This window comes from Myotis daubentonii, chromosome 3 (genome assembly GCF_963259705.1).
Source record: "Myotis daubentonii chromosome 3, mMyoDau2.1, whole genome shotgun sequence".
Taxonomy (NCBI): Eukaryota; Metazoa; Chordata; class Mammalia; order Chiroptera; family Vespertilionidae; genus Myotis; species Myotis daubentonii.
In genome coordinates, this window is record NC_081842.1 from 152613576 (window position 1) to 152625663 (window position 12088).

Below are 12088 nucleotides of genomic sequence, written 5' to 3' on the forward strand. Positions count from 1 at the left end.
ATAAAAATATATGTATAATAAATTTCTACACACAATTTTTAAAAATAAGAAATGAAACAGGAGCATTGTTTTAATTTGTATCACTTGGCTCCTCCTGGCATTTTAACTCCTGGACAGTGGAACTTACTTCTCAAACTTAACTCATTCAGGAAGGCTGTTCGAAAACCGAATCATTTACTCCCATTGGAAATCATGTAAACTGAGTTAATCCATCCCAGACCCCCAAATGATTCCCTGCTTAACCTTTCTTATATATAGTACATGCCTATTCTACTGTTTAATCTATAATAAATACATTAAAAAGGAAAAGAAATGAAAATTTAACAAAAAGGAAAGGAAATGTACAGTAAAAATGAAACTTTAAAAATAATTATAAACAGCAACAAAAGCAAAATAATAATAATAATAATAATAATAATAAACCATGAACTCTCTTGAGGTGTTACAGCAGGAACTGACTCCCATTCCGCATCTCACCTTGGTCTGTCCTGAGAGGCTGACCCCACATGTATGGCACGAAAGGTCATCAGGTGAGAAGAGACTGTTCCAGAAGGAGATGGAGAAGCATGCCCTGCAGAAGGCACAGCGCCTGTGCTCCCGCATTAGATGGTGTTGAACACGGCAGGCACTGCAGGGTCCTCATCGGAGCCCTCGGCGCAGGGCAGGAGCTGGTCCTCGAAGGTGGAGTCCCCGCTGTAGGAATGCTGACAATGAAGGAAATAATTGGCTCTCTGGGAGATAAAGGATAAATCAATATTAGATATCAGATCAGCAGACTTATGACAGACCAGATGTCTCCTGGTTGGAACATTTATATATTTAAAGAAAAAGGGGCCACACAGAAGAGGCATCAGTTAACCATGAAGATACAAGAAGAGAAGCCATATCCTGGGCAAATTATAACAATTATGAATTAAAAAGGAGACCCTAGTCTTTGGACTGGAAGTTATTGATCTCCCACTGGGAAGGCTGACCATTAGCTTTGGAGCCAAGGAGCCCTCAAGGCTTCTAATCTGAATGGAAAGTCCAACTCTATTGTGACAATGAACAACAGGTATTCTCACCTGTAGCCATCAAACATTCAGTTCATTGAACTCCCTTGTTTTGATTTCATGCTCACCAAGAAATCTGTTTTCTTTTCTGTATTTGGTCCTTGTTGCTGTAACATTTGACAATAAATCAATAAAACAAACTTTGATTATCTTTACTGCATGGCCACATAGTTTGGTCACTTGCAGTCAATGAGCCAACCCTGTTGACTCAAATCTTCACAGTTTATGTGAAAGTTGTATTTCTTAGTGCATATAAATAAACTAGAGGCCCGGTGCATGAAAATTCATGCACTGGGGGGGGAGGGATCCCTCAGCCCGGCTTTCCCCCTCTCACAGTCTGGGAGCAGTCAGGGGAGCGGGCCTAAGCCGCAGTCTGGCCTCCCTCTGTGGGAGGCAACTGGCTGATCAGGGGAAGGCACTGCCCCCTTCTCCCCCTCAATGCTGCTGCCTCTGGCCTCTCTCTGCAGAAGGCAACCGGGCAAATCAGGGGAAGGCGATGCCCCCATCATGCCTCTGTTACTGCCACTGCTGGCCACCGTGGATGCCTGAGCCTCAGCACTTGCAGCCACCACAGCTTGCCTGAGCCTCCAGCCGACCCTGGGCAGCAGCAGCCTCCATCTGTGGCTTGCCTGAGCCTTGGGGAAGGCTCTGGACAGCGGCAGCAGCCTCCATCTGTGGCTTGCCTGAGCATCAGGCAGCCACTGCGGCTTTGTCTGGAAGGACATCCACTCTAATTAGCATATTACCCTTTTATTAGTATAGATTGATCCTTGTGGTATATAAAAAAATAAAATAACAAATAAAAAGTAAAAAAGGTTTTTCTTGAATGGATAATATAAGTAACCTTGACAGTTAAGTCAGAAAGTAACATAATTCTGGAAAAAGCAATTGTGAAGATAGTTGTGAATAAGTTATCAAATATATAGCATACTAAGACAAAGATATGGTAACTAAGAAAAGCATTCTAAAGAGAAAGAGGGAGGTACACTATTCAAGGAAATAATAACTGGAACGTTCCAGTATTGACAAATGATATGGTTATTCAGCTTAAAATGTTACTGTGAATCCTGAGCAAAACAAATGGAAAGAAATTTATTCCTAGATACATCATAGTGAAACAAGGACACTAATGGGATCAAAGCAGCCAGAGACAAATGATACATTCTTTAAAAAGCAGTGAATCATAATTCATGAGGCTTACAACAATATGAGGTTAGAATATTTTTGAAATGTTGGGGAAAATAGCTGTCAACCTAGATTTTATACCCAAAATAAACCATTATGAAACTGTTAGGGTAAAATAAAGGCATTTTCAAATACCCAAACACAGAGGCAATTATTTAAACAGGAAATTCTCAGGAAAGGTGCTTTCAAAAAGCAAATTTCAAGATCACGTAGATGATTCCAGAAGGAAAGCCTGGGGTGCAGTAACAAAGAAGAAAGATAACAGCAAACATATGGGTTCATGTAAACATATATAATAGAACTGCAAGTGCATGTTTTTTCATTTCCTAGGATTTTTATCAGAGGGAGTTTCCAAGGAGTGTAAACCATAGATGAATACTACTATGCTTACATTACTAAGATTGTGAAACTTTTTTTGTACATTTTAGACCAAAATCAAACTCTGGGGTATGTACGAGATTAATAGACTAATCAGAGGAGAATAGTAGTAGAAAATTCCACTGGAGAGAGTTATTGTGTGTTGCTATCTCCCCACCCCCGCCTCAACTTGCTTTCTCCTCATACCTTCCCCATAGCACAATGAATGCTATTGCTTGCCCTCTCCCTCCATAACTGCAGTAGAATTAGAACTTCAAAGATTCTCTTGAAAGCTGACATGTGCTTCCTTGAATTCAGGGACACTAAGATTTGTGCCTGAATCATGTCTAAAAACATCTAAAAGTCACAGGCTCGCTAAAGCACTTTGTGGCAACAGAGGGAAAAGGGGAGGATTAGAGCTGGGAGCAGCCTGAAATTCCAAGGTAGGTAGATGTGCATACATCTTTCTCTTGGGCAAACACTGGGAGATTTCTAGACTTGAGTTATGATATATGTATACAAGAGACCCAGTTTATGAAATTCATGCACTGGGGGAGGGGGAGGGAGTGTCCCTCAGCCCAGCCTGCACCCTCTCCAATCTGGAACCTCGGGACTGCTGGCTCCTAACCACTCACCTGCCTGCCTGCCTGTTTGCCCCTAACTACTCCCTTGCCAGCCTGATTGACCCCTACCCGCACCCCGGCCAGCATGATTGACACCTAACTGCTCCCCTGCCGGCCCAATCACTCAGAACTGCCCTCCCCTGCAGGCCTGGTCCCCCCCAACTGCCCTCCCCTACTGTCCGTCTTTGTGACATGTGGGGGCAGCCATCTTGTGGCGGCCAACTTGTAACAACATAGAGTCAGCCGTCTTGTGATATGTGGGCATGAGGGTCAATTTGCACATTCCCTCTTTATTATCCTATCTAATAAAAGAGAAAAATGGTAATTGGCGTACGACGATACCCTTTTCATTGGCTAATCAGGGCTATATGCAAATTAACTGCCAACTATGATTGGCAGTTAACTGCCAACTATGATTGGCAGTTAACTGCCAACAAGATGGCAGCTAATTTGCATATGTAGGCACAATGCAGGGAGGCGAAAGGGAAAGCAGGAAGAAGCCCCCTGCCACTGACAGTGATCGGAAACCCAGCGGGGAGCTAAGAGCTGGGGGGCAGGGCAAAGGCGGCCCTGGGGCCGCCTTTGCCTTGCCCCCCAGCCATGATCGGAGAATCAGGCGCCTTTGCCGCCCTGGCCAGTGATAGCAGGAAGTAGGGGTGGAGCCAGCGATGGGAGCTGGGCACGGTCGAAGCTGGCAGTCCCGGGAGCTAGGGGTCAGAGCCTGGGCCTAAAGCGGAGCCCACGATCGCGGGGCCGCTGTAGCTGCGGGTCCCCGCTGCCCGGGCCGGACACCTAGGACAGAGGCGTTAGGCCTGGTCAGGGGCGGAGCCTGCAACCGCGGGGAGCTGGGGGTCCCCTGCCCAGGCCTGACACCTCTGCCAGAGGCCTCAGGCCTGGTCAAGGGGCCGATCCGGTGATTGGTGATCGGAGGGTGATGAGGGTCAACTCCTCTGGCCGAGGCATCAGGCCTGGGTGGGGGGCGGAGCCGGGGATTGGGGGGATATGATGGTCCCCTTGCCCAGGCCTGAAGCCTGGGTCAGAGGCGTCAGGCTTGGGCGGGGGGTGGAGCAAGCGATCAGAGGGAGATGGGGGTCCCCTGCCCAGGCATGATTCCTGGGCCAGAGGCCTCAGGCCTGGGCGGGGGCCGGAGCCAGTGATCGGGGGGAGGTGGGGGTCCCCTGTCCAAGCCTGACACCTCTGGCGGAGGCGTCAGGCCTGGGCAAGGGGCCGATCAGGCGATTGGAGGGTGATGGGGGTCTATGCCTCTGGCGGAGGCGTCAGGCCTGGGCAAGGGGCCGATCCTGCGATTGGAGGGTGATGGGGGTCAATGCCTGAGAGCTCCCAGTATGTGAGAGGGGGCAGGCTGGGCTGAGGGACACTCCCCTCCCCACCCACACCCAGTGCACGAATTTCGTGCACCGGGCCCCTAGTATACAATATTTTTTTTCTTAAAGTACAATTGTTGTTGCACTGGTTATAATTTTGATTAAGCGCTGCTTTAGAATCATATCCTAGGATAACAGCATTTCAAAATCCCAGGCTATTTTTTTTCCAGTTTTATTAACTTTTATTATTGACTTTTGAGGCAACTTTCAAATATACAATACTGTACTAAAAAAGTAGCTCATAAAAGTTCTACTTCTATAATACTGGAAATTTGTACCCTTTAACCACTTTCACCCAATTTTGCCCATCCTCTAGATTTGAGTCGTATTGAAAGGAACCCTGCCCAAGATATTAAATGGCAAGGTGCATTTGTTAGGGGCAGAAATAGAATACATTGGGACCAGCTACAATTGTAAGAAATATTAATCATGCTCTGTTATCCATGATGGTTCTGTTCTGATTAGAGAAAGCACATTCTAAGCTCACTGAGAATTGTACACCCTGGGACATGGGAGCTAACATCGGAATGCAGTCCATCCTCCTTCCAAGAACTGCCTATCACTATGGAAAGATTTTTAACCTCATGGCACCTAGATCCGGAGGCACCTGCTCTTTACAACCCTTTGCCCCTATTGCCTGTAATCTGGTAAAATTAGGGCTCCTGGTTCTTCTTCCAAAAAAGAGGTTCCACCTGGCCCCCATGCCTAAAATTTCTTTCTTCTGCAGTGTCTTCATTGTGCGTCAGCCCTCCCACAAGTCCTCCTGAACCCACCGTGCAGGTCGCGGCATGCATCAAAGGAGACAATCAACAGAGTAAAAAGGCAACTCACAGAATGAGAGAAAATATTTAAAAATTACATATCTGATATTTAGATATATAAAGAACTCCTAAAGTTCAAAACAACCCAGTTTAAAAATAGTCAAAGGAGTTGAACATGTATTTCTCCAATGAAAATATACATATGAAAAAATGCTTGATATCATTAATTATTACAGAAATGCAAATAAATATCCCCTCACACCTATTAGGATGGCCACTATCCAAAAAGTAATAAAACAACAAATATTGGTAAGGATATGGAGTAATTAGAACTGTTGGGAAATGTATGTAGGAATGAAAAATGGTGCAGCTGCTATGGAAAACTGCATGATAGCTCATCAAAAAATTAAAAAGAGTCATGACAGATACCTCTCACAGACACCAAAGAGCCCTGAGTCAGAGGGAGAGGGCTGTCCCCAATCTCCATTCTTGTCATCTCTTATAAATGAATTTAAATGAGAAAACTCCAGGTGGTTGCATTGTGATAAAGTCAATTTATTAAAGTATGCACCTTTATTAAAGAAGCAAGGCAGGCAAATCTATGCATCTGGCTTATGAAGCACAGAGGGGCTCTCAGCTATTCTGAAGAGTGAGTTAAGTTGGGGTCCGAGGTGTGATATACCCTCCTGTGTCTATAGGTTTCAAAATTCCTCTGCTGAATATCTTGGTACAGATTAATTCTCAAATTCCCTTTTTACTTTGTTGTGGCCTTCCCAGGATTCATGAAAAGCACCTGACAATTTTATCTTGTCAAGCCATAACACTGCTGGCTTTCCTGCTTAGGGAGTTAAAAAAAAAAAAAAAAAAGCCCTTTTTTTTCCTTCCCCTTCCTGAACTGTCTGATTTCTTTGTTTAGTGAACTAGAAAGACTCCCCACTCCTCTCCCCCTTTCCTGCATTCTCTGGTTAGGGAGGTTTTTAACCATCTGCTCTCCTGTCCTTGGCTGGGGAAGATAATGGCTTGTTATCTGCAGGCCAACTGCAAATTGCCCACACTGTTTGGTCTTGTTTTAACTTTCTTATCTCAGTTTCCCTCTTCCTTTTGCCCTAGAATTTTCCTAGCTTCTTAATATCCTGCGACAGACTTACCATATGATCCAGAACGTCTACTTATTGGGTAATATTCAAAATAAGTAAAGGCAGGATTTGGGGGAGATATTTGCTCACCCCTGTTCACTGCAGCATTATTCACAATAGTGAAGAGGTAGCCACAACCCATTTGTCCATATCAACTGATGAATAGATTTGGGTTTTTTTTTAATGTTGTACTCAGCCTTAGGAAAAAGAAAATCATGTCACATGCCACAATGTGGATTAACCAGGAAGACATTGTTTTAAGTGAAATAATCTAGTTACAGAAAGACAGATACTTTATGATTCCACTTACATGAGGTACCTCAGGTAGTCAAACTCATAAACGCAGAAAATAGAATAGTGGTTGCCAAAGGCAGGCGAAGAAAGTTAATGAGAAGTTCTTTAATGGGTACAGAGTTTCAGTTTTGCAAGATGAAAAGCTCCAGAGATCCATTGCACAACAATGTGAATATAACTAACATGTAGGTATTTTTAACCTTTACATATAAAAACAGTTAAGATGGTAAATTTTGTTATTTTCTTTTAATTACAATTAAACATAAAAAGGAAATAATAATGCAATAATATGCTAAACAAATAAAACCCTAAATAGGGTTTTAAATAAGTAGAGCAACAATCCATACTCCAAAATGAAAGCAATTAGCTAAAAATGGTATCTATAAATCAGTTTATATTTGCTTGTTATATCCTATATAATCTCAATTCTGGAAGAACTTCGGGAAGTGCTCCTGATTTTTCCTGAAAGGAATTGGTTGGTAAGGGGAGCCAAAACAATGCACTGGAAAATAATGGACTCTATTGTTAAAAAATAATAATAATAATGGCATTTAAAGTGTGATGCTGAGTTTACTAGGATAAATAGACCACAGAACAGAATAGATAGTTAAGAAATAAATTTAAATATGAATAAGTACAACAGTGAGGTCATTTTTAAAAAAAAAAAAACCACACTAAATTTCAATCTATTTCCTATGACTGACATCAAAATAAATTTCTCTTGGGTAAAATTTCAAATGTTCCAATTTGAGATCTTGAGACTTCTACTTCAATAAGCAGGGCTCCTCCTTCCCCCTCTTTCTCATCCCTTTGCTTTTATTATTTGGGTGCAAGTCAGTCTCATCCACCAGATTAAGTAGTTTTTAGGGCAATGGCTATGTGTAATTAATTTTCCTACAACCCTGAGCACCTAGCACAGCACTGTGCACACAGCACATACACTCTCTATACGCACGTGCTGCTGACTATTGGTCCTGCCTCCATTGTATGTGAGACTCAGGGACCCCAGTTGAAGCAATGACTTCCTGCTGCTGAGTGCCCTAGATCATCCTGCATGGAGGGCGTCATGTGAAAAGCAGCTTCGTGTGAAAACACCCGACACCTGAAATTCAGAGTCTGTTGGAACAGCCTTTGAAATCCCTAAGCAAATAAATACTCATGAATTTTAATGTAATAATACTAACATGCAAATTAATTAGATCTGTGACTATCTTTTAGAATAATACAAATATTCTAGAGACTGCAACTCCAAGTACTCTGGAAAGAGAGGAAATATACCTTCCTCTACCCAGCATTTAAAAGAAAAAGTCCCTAGAATGTTTTTCAAACAGCCTCACATGAAAACAAAAGACACAAAAACTGCACAGACTTCATTGTGCTAAACAGGAAAGAGCTGTTTTCTTGACATCTAGTCTATTTCTGAGAAACTAAGAGCTACTTCCTGCTTCCACTTACAAAGGATGTGTGTTCAATACAAATACTTTCCATTTGTCCTTAATCGACACAAGGTATTCCTCACTCGTGAGAAAAACAAGAACCAGAGACTTTTTAATTGATAAAAGGGCTGATCAGACTGTCAAGCAGTGAGGATAAAGGGAGACTCACAGCACCAGTATTTCAGTCCACATTTGCAAACACAGAGCCATGGATGAACCTAATTTGACCTTCCTCTTAACACACTGGCTCAGCATTTGAGGAAATCCCAAATCATTCACCAGGGCCTTGTGACTCCATGAACTGCTCTAAAAAAACCATTAGCCCTGGCCACTGTGGCTCAGTGGGTCAGGTGTTGTCCTGTGCAGCAAAAGGCTGCAGGTTCTGCCCTAGCCCGTTTGGCTCAGTGGATAGAGCATCGACCTGCAGACTGCAGGGTCCCAGGTTTGATTCCCATCAAGGATACATGCCTGGGTTGCTGGCTCAATTCCCAGGAGAGGGTGTGCAGGGGGCAGCCAATCAATGATTCTCTCTCATCATTGATGTTTCTGTCTCTCCCTCACCCTTCTTCTCTGAAATCAATAAAAATATATATTTTTTAAAAAGTTGCAGGTTCAGCCTAGTCGATTTGGCTCAGTGGATAAAGGGTCAGCCTGTAGACCAAAGGGTCCCAGGTGCAATTACAGTCAAGGGTCCATACCTTGGTTGCAGGCTCCTCCCCGGCCAAGTCCTGGTCGGGGTGCATGCAGGAAGCAAACAATCACTGTGTTTCTCTCACATCGATGTTTCTCTCTGTCTTTCCCTCTCCCACTCTATCTAAAAAAGATCAATGGGAAAATGTCCTCGGGTAAGGATTAACAAAAAAACAAAACAAAACAAAAAAAGTTGCAGGTTCAATTCCAGGTCAGGACGTTTGCCCAGGATGTGTGCTTGGATTCCTGGTGCGGGGTGTGTAGGAAGCTGTTTCGCTTTCACATCGATGTTTCTCTTCCTCTCCCCCTCCCTTTCTCTCTCTCTCTAAAAATCAAAAACAAACAAACAAATAAAAACATTAAATATCTTTAAACTGTATTTACTGGTGTGTGAAATGCAAATAATAAAAACTACATTATATGCATGTGCTGAAGAATAAATTGAATGTAGTTAATGACACCTGCAAAGAGTTTAGAACCACAGCAGTGTTTGCTTTTACTAGGCATTTGGTGATTGTGACACTGTTATATTGTACATCAGCGAGCTGAACATAAGACGCCTTAGTAAGCAAATAAGTTATTTTGGAGCCCTTATTACATTAGCAGTCTCAGAGGGGTAACCCCCAGAGTTTGAGCAAAACAGTATAGAGGAAGTTTTCCCTTTATCCCCCACCTCCCAGTCCCTTTGTCTCCCAAATATGGGTTTTCCAGACCTTTTGCAGACTTTACAAAGAGCTCTATGTATGTATTTTGCAGGCACCTTGTAACCTTGAGCAAAACACAGCTCAGTAGCCTTGAGCATAGTATATTTTCAGATAACTGGAGGGCACCTATTTAGGGGAGTAGCCATGGATGGCAATGGAGTGGCTTGCAAGGTGAGATAGTTGAGTTTATGTTCCCTATTATTCAAGCAAGCAAGCATGTTTACAGAAGTCAAGAAGAGCAGTGTTAAAATATCAAACAGCAGTTTTTACAAAATAGAGATTATGGTAGCAAGATGGAGTACCTCTGTTTCAACACCAGGGACCCAGCACACATGGGGTTTGGACCCACACACTGCACAGCAGAAGGACATGGCAAACCATTGCTGAATTTTCCAATTCTTTTTTCCCCTCTCTTCCTTTTTCATTTTACTGAGATGAATAAAATGAAATTGAATGCTTTTATGCAAGTATATAAGAAGAAATTGATCACAAATCGAAACAAGACATGCTGATAACAATCAGTGACTAGAATGCACAAGTAGGAAATAAAGTAGAATCAAATGTCATTGGAAATTTTGGACTGGGGGTCAGAAACAACGCAGGAAAACAGCTCATGAAGTTCTGTGAAACAAACAACTTGTCCATCACAAACATGTGCTTCATTCAACCAAACAGACATCTACACAGATATCAGCAGATGGCTAATATAGTAGGAAATTGACTATGTAATTGGAAGCAGAAGTTGTATATATTTCCTTAAAAAATTACTCTTCCTTAATTTTTTAATGAAATATATAGTTGATTATTGAGGCATTATGTTTGTAACTCTCAAATAGTTTAGACAGAGAAAGTAAATATGTGGTAAATAACATCAAGGGAATTTTATATTTTTGGCCAAGTTTGTGAGGAATGAGTATTTGGTAGAAATCACCAGTGAAGCCATTTGGGCCTGAGCTTTTCTTGGTGGTAGTTTTCAACCTCTTGTTACAAGTCTATTCAGATGAGCTATTTCTTCTCCTCCTCCTCCTCCTCCTCCTCTTCCTCCTCCTTCTTTTTCTCCTTCTAGCTATTTCTTCATGAAACAGTTTCAGTACCTGGTGTCCTTTAGGAATTTGTCCATTTTTAATCTAATTTGTTGGCATACAGTTATTCATAGTATTGCCCTATAATCTCTTTTATTTCTGTGATGTCAATAGTAATGTTCCCTCTTTCATTCCTGATTTTAGTAATTTGAGTCTCCTGTCTTTTCTTTATGGCCAGTTTAGCTAAAAGTTTGTCTGTATCTATGATGCTGTTTCTATTTTGTTTGTTAGTTTATTTTGCTCATTAGATTCCACATACAAGTAAAATCACATGGTATTTGTCTTTCTCTGAGTGGCTTATTTCACTTAGCATAATACTCTCCAGGACCTCAAAAGTGACCAGGATTGAGAGAGTGAGTGAAAAAGGTGAAGAGATTAAGAAGAAAAAAAAACACCCAAACTCATATATACAGACAATAGTATTGTGATAACTAGAGGGAAAGGGGGTGGAAAGGTAGAAGGGGATAAAGGCGGCTAAATGGTGACGGCAGGAGATTTGACTTTGGGTGGTAAACATACAATACAATATACAGATGATGTATTCCAGAATTGTACACTTGAAACCTATGTAATTTTATTTACCAATGTCACCCCAATGAATTCAATAAAATTAAAAAGAAAAAGAATATACCTCAAATTTATGCTAAATTAATTCCAGTGAGATACAGAACTATTACTCCTGTAACTCTATTCCCTCCTACCCCCTTTTAGTGCTATTTTTTACATATATATTGCAAATTATTTCTATATATGTAACAACCCCAACAATATATTTTGAAAGTTATTAACTTATATAATTTTATGTCTTGAAAGAAGCTGAAGGAGAAAGAATAAATGTATAGGGCTTGTTATATTAACTTTATGACTTACAATATCTGGTTTTCTTTATTCCTATGAGTTCACCTTACTATCAGGTATCATATCTGTATTCTGTTATTGCTACATATATCACATTTAAGTATGTCATGGGCCCTGCAATACAATTGTTGTATACAATTGTTTTTTAGATCAATTAAGAGAAGAAAAAAATAACAAATCTGCATTTATACTGTATTTTATAATTACAACAGTTAAGAGAAGAAAGGAAAATACATCTGCATTTATACTGTCTTTTATCATTACACAATTCCCTTACTGGTATTCCTTATTTTTCCATATGGATTTGTGTTACCATCTGAAGTCACTTGCTTCCTGACTGAAAGTCTCCTTTTCTGTTTTTTGTAAAGTCAATTTGTTTGCAATAAAGTTTCCTCAAATCCCCACCATGTTTCAAATAAAATCAGTTCTTTGGGGGAGGACTTCAGAGATCTCTGTGATGATGCACTGCCTCTCTCCCTGAACAAATATCTCTGAGCCACTGCTCCTCCCTGGGCAGGGGTGGTA

At 41.5% G+C, this 12088-nt stretch overlaps 1 long non-coding RNA gene across 1 annotated transcript in view; it reads right to left on the minus strand.

The window, feature by feature from the left end:
* LOC132230868 (uncharacterized) overlaps positions 1-12088 on the minus strand; it is a 145476-nt gene that overhangs the window by 70986 nt on the left and 62402 nt on the right. The gene's annotated exons all lie outside the window — the stretch shown is intronic.